Source organism: Hyperolius riggenbachi, chromosome 5 (assembly GCF_040937935.1).
Source record: "Hyperolius riggenbachi isolate aHypRig1 chromosome 5, aHypRig1.pri, whole genome shotgun sequence".
In the NCBI taxonomy this organism is placed as follows: Eukaryota; Metazoa; Chordata; class Amphibia; order Anura; family Hyperoliidae; genus Hyperolius; species Hyperolius riggenbachi.
In genome coordinates, this window is record NC_090650.1 from 149,952,251 (window position 1) to 149,965,656 (window position 13,406).

At 45.0% G+C, this 13,406-nt stretch overlaps 1 long non-coding RNA gene across 1 annotated transcript in view; it reads left to right on the forward strand.

Moving 5' to 3' along the window:
• The first annotated feature begins 225 nt into the window (after positions 1-225).
• Positions 226-13,406, forward strand: part of LOC137517527 (uncharacterized) — a 33,293-nt gene continuing 20,112 nt past the window's right edge. The window contains exon 1 of the long non-coding RNA XR_011020556.1: positions 226-304. This is a non-coding gene — a long non-coding RNA (uncharacterized lncRNA). The remainder of the gene's footprint in view (positions 305-13,406) is intronic.

A 13,406-nucleotide genomic window follows, 5' to 3' on the forward strand; every position in this document is an offset into this window, starting at 1 on the left:
TTGAAAAAAATGTGTTTAAAGTTTGTGTCATATCCACAGAGAATGACAAAGATGGCACAGATAGAGAAAAAGCAAATCAGTAGAGAAACAAAAGCAACCAAAAGACATCAAGGTGACAGAAAGAGAGCTCAAGATGTTGACTACTTCATGGTTTATTACTAATAGTCTAATTGGCTGTTTTTGATTTTTCTGATTTAACAGATTCCAGTCAGACTCCTGCTTGAAATCGAACTGGAACCATGTGGCACAATGATCAAGCAGCATCAATCAATAATCACATCAGACTAGTTTTGTACCCTCAATGGTAAGCTACTGTATAGAGTAAAGACCTGCAATAGAGTACAAGCTTCAATTATTTCAAACCAAGCATTTTTCTATTAGCTTTAAAACCTTTGTGGGTTTCTCTCACACAGTACAAATGTAGACAATGTATACTATAGCTGGTGTTTTTTGGGTTTACTAAACGCATAGTTTAGGCAAACATATGGAGGGAAGTTTTAAAACAAACTAATTATGGAGGGTAGGCATAGGCCATATTTCTGCTGAAAGCTGAGCAGGTTGGAAATTCCTTTCATTTTATTTGTGCCTGTAATTGAATAAATATGCTAGTTTGAATTTTAAATATGTGAACATTATATTGCTTACATATTTGTATTTTATACCAGATGGAAATCATGGGTTTTGTAAATATTCTTATCCCAGGACTTTTCTTTAATAATGTGTTTTATTTTGCCTTAGCTCACTGTAGTAAAATGTCCTAGTAGGAACATGAAATAGGTGCACATGTTTTTAATACTCAATCATTATCATGTGCTTTTTGGCTGTTTCCCAGTTCAAATTCCAACTCACAGTTGAATTTGGTGGATGAGATGGATTTTTATTCTTAACAGTACCAACTGGGCTTGGTCAATGGAAAATCATACCACAGGGTTCAGTTTCAATATAAGTATTTCTCTTATGATAATGAACCTTTTCTGTGTTTTCAGTTATTAAAGAAACATATGAGTTGGCACTGCCTGTACTAGTTAAGCAGAGACAGACTGCTGTTTCGGGCTATCCTGCCCTTTATCAAGCCCGAAATAGCAGTCTGTCACTGCTGACAATTCTCCTAAGCATTACAGAGCTTTAACTGCTATAGGCAGTGCCAACCCATATTTTTTGGGGACTTGCGTACCCCAAAAGACACTGAGGTAAGGGTCTAGGCAGGCTGCTATATTTACCATCAGTGCTGCCAATTATCTTCACGTTTCAATTATAAATACACAATAAGCCCAGGAAAATACACACATTAGTTTGTTCTGATTATTTATTCCTGAGTTAAAACTATATACCATCTGGGTAGATACACTGTATTGTAAGTGGACGGCGCTGCAGGAAGGGACGTCAGTGGAGCGCACGCTGGATCGAGCGAGGAAGAGGTGAGTCCTCCCCGCCCACTGCCTCTTACGAGTTGCGCTTCTTATCTATTTAAGGCTGGAGGGGAGCGGAGGACGGGGGACCCAGGCGAGGGAGGGGGGGGGTCCGACCCCCCTGCCCGCCGCTAGGCCCAATACCCCCGTCCTGCCCGCTACCCCTCCAGCTGGGCGGCCGGCTCCCCGCACCCACCGATGGGAGGATGCCGCCCCTAGAAATTTGCCGCCTGAGGCAAAAGTTTCACCCCGCCTCATGAGCGGGCCGGCCCTGGATATTTCCTTTGAAACAATACCAGTTGCCTGGCTTCCTGCTGACCTCTTTGGTTGTAGTAGTGGCTGAATCACACACCTGAAACAAGCATGCAGCTAATCCAGTCTGACTTCAGTCAGAGCACCTGATCTGCATGCTTGTTGAAGGGCTGTAGCTAAAAGTATTAGAGATACAGGATCAGCAGGAGAGTCAGGCAACTGGTATTATTTTAAAACAAAAAATTCATATCCTCCTCAGTTTAGGTTCCCTTTATAGAAGAACTTTACTGAAAATAACATAATAAATCAAATTTGCTTTTTTTTTTTTTTCAATATTACTTTAATTATTAATCAGTGTTGCCCACTGTGAAATCTTTCCCTTACCCTGAGTAACATTCAGAAATGTATCACAGTGTGTAGACAAGTTAGATGGGTCAGTCCTTTTGCTACCTGTTTACTCATGACTATGTATCACCAAGTATCGTACCGCCTGTTTATATGTTAATATGTATATCAATCTTTATTAATCTCAATAAAAATTTATTGATGGAAGAAATGTATCACAGTGGCAACATCTGCTGGCAGGTGCATCACTGCAGAATGTTTGTTTGCTGTGTGTTCCAGGGCCGGGCCGAGGCAGAGGCGAGAGAGGCTCCAGCCTTTAGGGCGCAGTGTAGGAAGGGGAGCACAACTCACTCAGCTATCATTCCTCTATTGTGTTTGAAGCAGAGAGAAATAAGAAAAGGGGATACATAGCAGTGCCTGCAAGCCAGATAACTAGAGATTAAGGTGTTGGGGGCCCTGGGGCACCTCACAGTCTAATAGCAATCAGTGTGTGACAGCTGGGGTGGGAGGGATGGAGGGGCGCACTTTAGTGTCTCAGCCTTGGGTGCTGGGTGACCTTGTCCCAGCTCTGGTGTGTTCTGAAGCCAGTAGAAATAATACCTGGTCTTCCAGAATACATTGGGAAAAGAATGTTGCACAACAAACAGCCAAGACTTCAACATCACTATGAGGGTGGGATTAAATATCTGTATACAGCAATATATAGTTAATGGAAGTGTTTCTGATGCTAAAACCAGGATAATTAACGTAAAAGTGGGTATCCATTTCGGAACAATTTACTACTTTCTAATATATGTCACTAGAGTGCTTCTTAATCAAACATTACATTACAGTTTTAAAATTGATATACAAATATATTTTTTTACACCTACAGTACTGTGATGAATTTTATAATACTAACATACATTTTCAAAATGTATGCCAGTGTCTGCTGATGGAGACGCTGTGCAGGGTTCTGGTGGCCTTAGAGAAGGCCACAATTTTTGGGAGTGGTCAAGCTAGAACAGGGGTGGGCAAACAGGTCAGGGTGAGGGTGCTGGGTGGGGAGAAACATGTCAGAGTGCTGGGTGGGAGAGGTAGGTAGGGTTGCAAGGTGGAGAGAGGCAGGTCCAGGTGCTGGGTAGGGAGAAGCAGGTCTTGGTACTTGTGGGGGGAGGCAGGTCTAGGTGCTGGGTAGGAAAGGAATGTCAGGGTGCTGGGTGGGAGAGGCATGTCAGGGTACTGGGTGGGAGAGGTAGGTGACAGTTCTGGGTGGGGAGAGGTAGTTCAGGGTGCTAGGTGGGAGAGGCAGGTCAGGGTGCTGGGTGGGAGAAGTAGGTGAGGGTTCTGGGTGGGGAGAGGTAGTTCATGGTGCTGGGTGGGAGAGGCAGGTCAGGGTGCTGGGTAGGAGAGGCCGGTCAGGGTGTGGCATGGGGAGGCAGGTTAGAATGATGGGTGGGAGAGGTAGGTGAAGGTGCTGGATGGGGAGAGGCAAGTCTGGGTGTGGGTAGGGCAAAGCATGTCAGAGTGCTGGGTGGCAGAGGTAGGTAAGGGTGCTGGGTGGGGAGAAATGTCAGAGTGCTGGGTGGGAGAGGTGGGTGAGTGGGGAGAAGCAGGTAAGGTTGCTGGGTGGGGAGAGGCAAGTCTGGGTGCTGAGTGGTGAGAGGCAGGTCTGGATGCTGGGTGGGGAGAGGTAGATGAGGGTGATGAGAGGCAGGTGGGAGTGGTGTGAGGTTGCTAATTGGAGGCTGTTTTTGGTGGCTGGAGAGAGGCAGGTGACAGGGCTAGGTGGATTAAGAGTCTGTAAAGGAGGCCAGTGAAACTTACATGGCCAGAACCAAGTGGGGAAAGATGGTGTGATAGAGCCACTCACTCAGCCATAGCAGCTCTAAACAGCCCACCTATCCAGCACTGCCTTCTCTGAGCTAGTGTGCATTGCTGATAGGGAGGTGGGGCTTACACAGAACAGAGTAGAACACTCCCGTGCTTTGAGAGGTGGGGCGTAGAAGCTGATGGACAGTGTTTAAGAGTGGGAGAAAGGCAGAAGTGCATCATACTTCCATCTGCTGGCCTGTCCAGGAAACTGACAAATCTGCAGGGAGGGAGGGATAGAGTAGAGATACACCTGACACTGCATTGGCCGGCCAGAAAAATGACAAATGGACAGGGTACGGTCCATGGGTCGTATTTTGCCCCACTTCTAGGTGATAACAATGTCATACCGGTCATCCATATGCAAAATGGCACCCTGTGTAGCCTGTTGGAAAGTGGCAATCTAAGGGAAGGAGAAGAAAGTGTGTGTGTGTGGGGGGGGGGGGGGGGGAGTAACATTCCACTCCACAGATGCCACTGACTTGCTGACACTAGTACTGTGGCTAACCAAAATGCCCTTATGATCTACATTGCTCCTGTGCTGAGTCTGTAGCAACCACCAATACACTGTCAGTTTAATTTTTCTGCTTATTAGCACAATATAGAGGGGTGGCATTCATCACCAATGTCATGCAGGCCATGCTGCCAGCTTGCAATCTACTTTACTGCCAGCACCACCACAATCATCCCTTTGTTGTCCCTCAGATGTAGGCACTCTTGAAGGACAACTGTAGTGAGAAGACTATGGAGGCTGCCATATTTATTTCCAGTTGTCTGGCAGCCCTGCTGGTCTATTTGGCTGCAGTAGTGTCTGTATAACACCAGAAACAAGCATGCAGCTAATCTTGCCAGATTTGACAATAATGTCAGAAACACCTGGTCATCTTCATGCTTGTTTGAGGTCTATTGCTAAAAAGGATTAGAGGCAAAGGATCAACAGTACAGCCAGGTAACTTGTATCACTGAAAAGGAAATACATATGGCAGTCTCCATATAACTCTTACTTCAGTTGTCCTTTAAGCAATGCAACTTGAGCCTAACCTATGGATATGAGTTAATTGGGCAAATTACATTCTCATGCAATCAACACTGCACATAGTAGATGGGCACTGAGACAAACTTTGAGTGTGGAGGAACACAAGAAAGCTAATGGTGAATACATTAAGTACCACCTGGACCCCCCATGCTCCAAAGCACCATTGCAGCTGCTATAGCTGCTATGGATATTGCTATGCACCTGAAGCTGATACATCATTGCATTACAGCAGTTCAGGAGGTGTGTTTAGGTTTCAGGGACAATTTTCATATCCAGCAGTGATGCAAAGTGAAAGACATTATATGCTTACTCCAACTTGAATAAAACCTTCTATTTTCAGAAGGCTAATTTCTGTTTGCACAGCGTTTTAGTAAGAGAGCTTTTTGTTTCTTTTTAGCCCCTTGTACACCTAGGAGTTCTGGTTCACCATGAGCTTGCTAGGCTATCTGTAACAAATGCTCTTTTTGACCCACGCTCCATCTCAGTCTGTCGCCTCATGCTGCTGCCTTTCAGTACTCCATTGACACTAATTGTATATTCACTTCTGGGTGGCATTGCTGATGCAGTTCACCCAAGTCAAGCTGCCAGCTAGCAATGCGGTCTATGCTTCATCTCAGGCCCATTGCCTCCTCCTGCAGCCGAATTTCAGTACTCCATTCAAGCTACTTGAATGTACACTTCTGAGTGACATTGCTGATTCACTCCGCCCAGATCATGCTGTATGCTGTCCAAGTGTCCATCACATAAAATGTTAATTTTGCTGCTGTCACTTTACCTGAGACTTTCTGGAAAACGACAAGGTGTTTCAGAACTTTTTTAGTTTTCCCTTGTTGCCACTGTTGAAAGGGGGCTTTGAAATTAGCCGTCGGTGAAAATTTTTAAAACCACCTGAAGTCTGATTAAATCTTTGCGAGACTGCCAAAGGTGGCAGCATTCAGCATCCTTCTTGCAAAAAGGTCTCTGGATCACAAACTTTTTATTAGACCAGGGTGTGATACTAGAGTTATGAGAACTTTGTGAACATGCAGACCCAACTCAATCTGATACATTCACGCATATATTAAAATTTGCAAAGTAAAAAAATAAATGGGCCAAAAAATTGGACTTCCACTGAGAATGCACAACAATAAAAGCAACTTTTCCTGTGCCAAATCTACAAAGATTAATCAATACCATTTTTCTATAAAGAGTTCCAGATTTGTAAGATATGTGAATAGAAAAAAATGGAAGACTGAGCTTGCTTGAGGACTGGCAGAGAGCATTTCAGCTAACTCACAAAAGCTCCACAGCCTTCAAGAGCCAGGTGACTGCCTATAAAATTATCTCAATATTGTATTAAACCCAAGAACTCTTACAAAATACATTCTCTGATTCTTCAGACAAATACTGGTGGAGGAGAACACTATGGGGTACGATGTTTCATATTTGGTGGGAATGTCCACATTTCAAACCATACTGGTTCCAGATCAGCTAAATCATCAACAAAGATACAGTATGTTTCTTAAAATAGCAAAATCCATCAAATGTCTTCTCTTAAATATATTCCTAGAATCAACATGATCCTTTCATAAATCCCTAAGCTTGCCATTAAATCACATCACAAAAGCAGGAATGCCAAAATTTGAAAATCAACTACAAAACTGTTCATTCAAAGCTTTCTTGATGAGACTAAGCACATCAGGCAGGGGTCTAGTCCTGGGAAAAGAAGTGAGTGGGCTCACTTGAAGGACTCCTGTGGCGCGCCAAAAAATGGCCGTGGTCAAGCACACCGTGGGCGTGGTCATGGGTGGGGCCAAATATACATGACCTTAGCAGTGATGTAAAAGGTCTGCCGAGGAAGTTTGAGCTCTGCCGTAGTGTATCCCCCAAAAATAGATGTAATCTGACAGCATTTCACCAAAAAGACACATAATCTGGTAGAAGTTCCTCCAAGATACAGATAATATGGAAGTGGTTCCCCCAAAATAGACAATGTGGCAGCAGCAGTTCCACCAACATTCACATAATTTGGAAGCAGTTCCCCAAAATACGCGAAACCTGGCAGCGGATCACCCAAAATACACGTAACACCCAAAGGACATATAATCTGGCAGTAGTGGTCCCCCAAACATACACAATCTGGCAGCAGTTCCCCAAAATACACGTAATCTGGCAGCAGCCGTTCCCCTAACATACACATAATCTGGCAGCTGTTCCCCAAAATACATAACAGCGGTTCCACAAAAATGCAGATAATCTGACAGCAGTTCCCCCAAAATAGGTACCCCCAGGTAGCCAGGTCTATAGGTGTCCCCAGTATAAGTAGCCATGAGTATAGTAGTCCCCAGTATATGTAGCCAGAGGTATAGTTGCCTAGTATATGTAGCCAGGGATATATGTGCCCAGTATATGTAGCCAGTGGGATATGTCCCCAGTATATGTAGTCAGGGGTATATATGCCCAGTATATGTAGCCAGGGGTATATGTGCCTAGTATGTGTAGCCAGGGGTATATGTGCCTAGTATGTGTAGCCATGGGTATATGTGCTAAGTATATGTAGCCAGGGGTATATGTCCCCAGTATATGTAGGCAGGGGTATATGTGCCCAGTATATGTAGTCAGGGGTATATATGCCCAGTATATGTAGGCAGGGGTATATGTCCCCAGTATATGTAGGCAGGGGTATATGTGCCCAGTATATGTAGTCAGGGGTATATATGCCCAGTATATGTAGGCAGGGGTATATGTGCCCAGTATATGTAGTCAGGGGTATATATGCCCAGTATATGTAGGCAGGGGTATATGTGCCCAGGTAGCCAGGTTTGCCCCCAGCAGGAGGGGAGCAGCGCAGAGAAGGCGAGCTATGGGGACAGCGGGGATGGGCGGACATCTCCCCCCCCCCCATCCCTCACCTTCGTGCTCCCCTTCCTGCCTCTCCCCTCCAGTGTTGTGAAGTGTCGGGCCCGGCGGCGAAAGTGGGCGGAGACTTACTGCGTTTCAGTCGCAAGGGACGCTCCGCTCTGTGTGCGGCTAGTCTGGTCTTCTAGCCGCACACAGAGCGGAGCGTCCCTTGCGGCCGGAAGAAGGCGGTAAGTCTCCGCCCACTTTCGCCGCCGGGCCCGACACTTCACAACACTGGAGGGGAGAGGCAGGAAGGGGAGCACGAAGGTGAGGGATGGGGGGGGGAGATGTCCGCCCATTCCCGCTGTCCCCATAGCTCGCCTTCTCTGCTCTGCTCCCCTCCACACAAGCCAGGGTGAACGGCGTCCACGCTGAAGAAAAAGTGGGTGGACGGCCCAAAACAATCTCACATGTATTTCTTGATTTGGGCAGAATAAGGTGGCTGGAGGTGACAGCAAGACACAGTGAGGTGTGGCAAACACACAAACTGGAGCGGAGACAAAAGATGGGTAAGCTATAGGTTAGTTAGATTTCAAAAATAGTTAATGTTTGGAGACATACTTATCCCTTTCTTAACTTCCCCTTTCTCCAAATTCCATTTCATTTTCTCTCTGCCCCAACTCCTTTTCGGTTTTCTCACTTATCTGGTTATGAGTAGATAATAATATTCGACAATTCAATGTAATGAACAAACAACTATTTTGATAGGTTTATTTGTATATTGATGTTAAACATGACAGTTCAGCTGCTGATGTTTTATTTTCATATGTATCAGCAAACCACTTCAATGTGGAATTTATGGTTTATTACACTATGCAACAAATATATGAGCAATACAGCCAGTGCTTCCCCACAATATACTTTACTATGGAACATGTTTGGTATCTTTTATCTTTATCAAACCAATAAAAATCATTGTAAAGAAAGAGCCTTGGCAAGGACATCAGCGCACTGTTGAAAAGGGTTTGGCAGTCAGGAAAGAAATCTTCCTAAAGTTTGGCTCTATTTGGATGCTATGGTGGGGCTCTGCAAAAAAGTAAATCCTCCTGCGAATATAAATTGTGAGCATTCCAAAGTTAAGGACTTAAAAAAAGAAATAAAAATTAAGGTTACATTAAAACTCCAATCTCCAATTCTCAACGATTCCCAACAATTCTCTCGACTCAGATCTATGCATCGCACAAGATTTTTCTTTTATTCCTTTAAACCTACTAACTTGGTTATAGCTGAAGAGTCAGCTACTTGCACAACCCAGGCTTTCTGGCAGCAGAGTGTCAGTTTTCTAAAGAGTACAGGTGTACTCCTCCAGAGTTGCAATGCAAGTGCCTCAGCACTTTTGGAAAAGATGCATATGCACTTTTTCCTTTGCTACAGTATCTGGGACAGTGTTGTTACATAACCCACCATGGTTCACTGGTGGAGTATGGAGCAGTGCACCCCATTCGGCACAAAATACATTTTGGTGTGGCAAGTGGTCAAAGAGGGGAGTACAGCCTGGGCTTACCTATTACTTGCACAGTCACTTCCAGCCTTACCTGCTCTCATCTGCCTCCCCTCACTCAATTTTACCCTTCCCTCCTCTCCACACTCACTTTTACCCTTCACTCCTCCCCACACATACCTTTACCCTTCACTCCTCCCCACACCCTTCCCTCCTCCTCACACTCACTTTTACCCTTCCCTACACTTTTATCCTTCCATTCTTTCCACATTAACTTCCAGCACCAGCTACTAACCTCAGCTCTGTGTAGATGGAACTCTGTGGCTGGCAAGAGACCAAAGCATACCAGTTATCCTCATTGCTGTCACCTGGTACAGACAGAAAGCACGCTGCATTAAAAATTACAGACCCCAGGTGGCGGTAGTAAGAATGGCTGCAGACAGCTCTGCTTCTCTCCAGCATCCTGCAGAGTATTGTTCAGTGACGCTATTCTGTGTTCTGTGCTCTGTGCAGTCAGAAGGCACGGCCAAGCTCAGCACTGAGCTAGAGAACAAGGACACACCATTACAGGGCCCTATTCAATTCTCCTTTTCTCCTAGGTGATATTTTCACACCGTATCAATAAAATACAGTTTAAGCCACCAGCAAGCAAGAAAATACTCAGAATAATTTTGATAGTATTTTATGACCTACTGTTTGGAACATTTTTCAATTGCAGATTGCTAAAAAGTTATTTTAAAGTGAAAATGAAAAATTATCTCCTTGTAGAAAACCTAGGAGAAAAAGTTTTTACATCTGCCATTTATTGCACCCAAACGCATCAGTACTAGCCAGGATGTGCTCCCCTGAGCTTGAACTTCTAATTGTCAACTGTTGGCTGAAATACTCACCCAGACAGTTCTCCTCCTATGTCCTTGTAGGGGTGTACATACCACCCGCTGAAGCTGGGGTGTACATACCACCCGCTAAAGCTAGACATTCTCTACGCGACCTGAGCTACACCATCACACTACACCATCACGCAGTGGGAGGTGTCATTTCCTGATTCCATGTTCACTGTAATGGGTGACTTCAATAGAGCCAATCTCCTCCAGGAGCTGCCACGTTTTCACCAGCATGTGGCCTGCCCAACTAGGACTTTTAAACACTTTTGACCACTGCTACACAGAGCTGAAAGATGCTTACAGAGCCCTTCTGTGAGCAGTGCTGGGCTCCTCCGACCACTTCCTCATTCACTTGATCCCCACCTACTGGAGGCACCTGGTATCAGCGAAGCTGGCCCTCAAGTCCAACAAAGTGTGGTAAAGTTAGGTCAAACTCCAACTCCAGGCCTGCGTTGACTGCACCGATTGGATGGCCTTCGAAGCACCAATCATAAATGAGTGGGTGGACAACATCCTCTCATACACCAGCTTCTGCGAGGACTCCTGTATACAAACCAAGTCCTTCAAAGTCTATCCTAATAGTAAACCGTGGTTCACTAACAAAGTTCAGTAACTAAGAAGGAGAAAGGAAGATGCGCACAAGTCTGGCAACCAAGAGGTCTACAAGTCAGCAAGAAATCACCTGAAGTGACAACTGAGAGCCACAAAGAAGGAGTTTTCAGAGAGAAACCTTCAATCTAATGACTCACGTGCTGTCTGGAAAGGGATAAAGGCTGCTATAAACTATAACCCCCCCCCCCCCCCGATACCTAGAGCCGAGCTAGCCAAGGACCTCAGCAACTTCTATTGCAGGTTTGAAAACCAGGTGGCACCAGTGTAGCAAATGTTGGCATCCACCCACCACTCAGCCACAGAATACAATGCCTTAGACCTGAGCCCACCTCCTCCAGCTGTGAGTGAGGCTGATATCCTACTCCACCTGTCAACATTGAATGCCAGAAAAGCCTCTGGTCCCGACGATGTGTCACCAGCCTGCCTGAAAATCTGCCCACGGCAGCTTGCTCCCATCCTCGCCTCCATCTATGCAAAGTCTATTCAGGAAGGTAAATTTCCTGGGTGCTTCAAAAAGTCGACTATCATCCTTGTGCCTAAAAGCAGGGAAACCCTGACCTCAACAACTACAGGCCCGTGGCCCTAACATTCAGAATCATGGAAACCTTCAAAAGAGTCATCCTGTCCCACCTTAAGCTCTCTAATTTGCCATTCCAGTTTGCATATAGAGCAAACAGTTCCGATGACACTATCAGTATCTGCCTAGAACTCATGAATGACCACCTGGACAAGTCAAACTCGTATGTCAGGATCCTCCTATTGGACTTCAGCTCGGCCTTTAACACCATCTGCCCCCGCATACTTCAGAACAACCTAGCAGCACTGAATGTCCACCCTTTGCCTGTGGACCACAGACTTCCTGACCACCAGGTCCCAAGTTGTTAAGCTGGGGGATGTCGCCTCCCAACCAAGGGTAATAAACACGGGAGCCCCACAAGGCTGCGTGCTGTCAATCCTGTTCTCCCTCTAAAAGAACAACTGCAGATCCATGGCGAACTCTGTCAAAGTCATCAAATTTGCTAACACCATCATCATTGGCCTTGTAACAAACAATGGTGAGCAGGACTACCGTCAGAAGGTTGACAGGATATGCCTGTGATGTAGTGAGAACAGGCTGGTCCTCAACAAAGCCAACGTTATTGGGTTGATAGTGCATTTCAGATAGCATGCTCCTACGCCACCACTAATCTACAGTGATGGTACCCATGTTGTAAGAGTGGCCAGCGTCCGCCTTCTGGGCACAACCATCTCCAAAGACCTGAGCTGGAAGGCAAACAACACCTTGATCCAGAGGAAAGCCCAGCACAGGCTATTTTTCCTCCACCAACTAAAAACGTTTGGCATGGCCCAGGAGCTGCTGATGAGCATCTACACCACCACCACTGAGTCCATCCTCTGCTCATCCATCCTAGGCTGGTACTCTGGCTCCTCCACCAGAGACAGATACAAACTTCAAAGTCATTAGATCGGCGGAGAGAATTATTGGTAGTCCTCTCCCCTCACTCGACCTCCTCCACAACTCCAGACTATGCTTCAGAGTACTGAGGATTGCCAGCGACCACTCACACCCTGATCACCTCTTCTTCAGTTGGTTCCCTTCAGGTTGCAAGTTTTGGGCCATCTCCACCAGAACTTCGAGGCATAGGAACACATTTTTCCTTTCTGCTGTCAACCTCTTGAACCCCCTTCATCCCATCCCTCCCAGTGCTCACCCACACCACTGATTACCCCCACTGGCAGTTGAACTGTTTGACTATGTAGCGTAACACTGTGTTCAGAACTGTTCCTGTGGTCTACTTTTGTACTCCTGTTTATTTAATTATTAATTTATACTTCTGTTTTTGCTTGTTCTAGTATCTATATTTCCTTTCTCTACTCTGAGCAATAGTATGTGCCTAATCCAATGCCGAGTACGACCCAGTTGTGCTTGGCAATAAAAATATTTCTGTTTCTGATTTCTTCACTGATATCCTCATCTGAAGCCCTATCTATGTAAAAAATAAGAACCTGTCAGAGGTGGCAAAAAGTTTGCCTCTGTCCAAAGCAGAATCCCACCAGTAGGAAAAAACTACCTCTGTTTTAGAGCAGACAATGTTACACACTCTTACTCTGACATATCATAGTTATTGCAAAGCATTCCCCCCTTTTAAGCGCATCTGTCATGGCAAAACTGTTGATAAATACAACTCTTGTGTTTCTTGCAAAATATATATATGATAAAATTATACATAAACCAATTTAGGTACATATACAATACATAGTGAAAATATTTATTTTAAAAAACTTAAAATGTTAAGCAGTGCAAAAAGTGGTATAAGTAATGTAAAGCAAAAAAAAAGAATGCTAGGAATATTCCCATACAACCTCCCCCAAAAATGTATTGCAGCAGAGAATGAAGTGCTTATAACCAGCAAACACTTTTTCTCACCTTCTGAGACGCTGCTGAAATTTCTTGGGTTGTTAAAATAAGCATCACTTTCTTATAGCTGCAGAGCACAAACAAATCTCTTTTGATGTATGCTCATCTGTAAGGTAAACTATTATAGCCTCTCTGAAAGCCAAATCACCACAGACGCTGTATGGCAAGAGATGAACAAACACAGCCTCGGGGGTGCATTGTTGTATCTCAAAGCCAGTGCAATTTATTTTATTAGTGGACAAAAATATGACTAAGGCAGCTTAGGAAGAATTTGGAA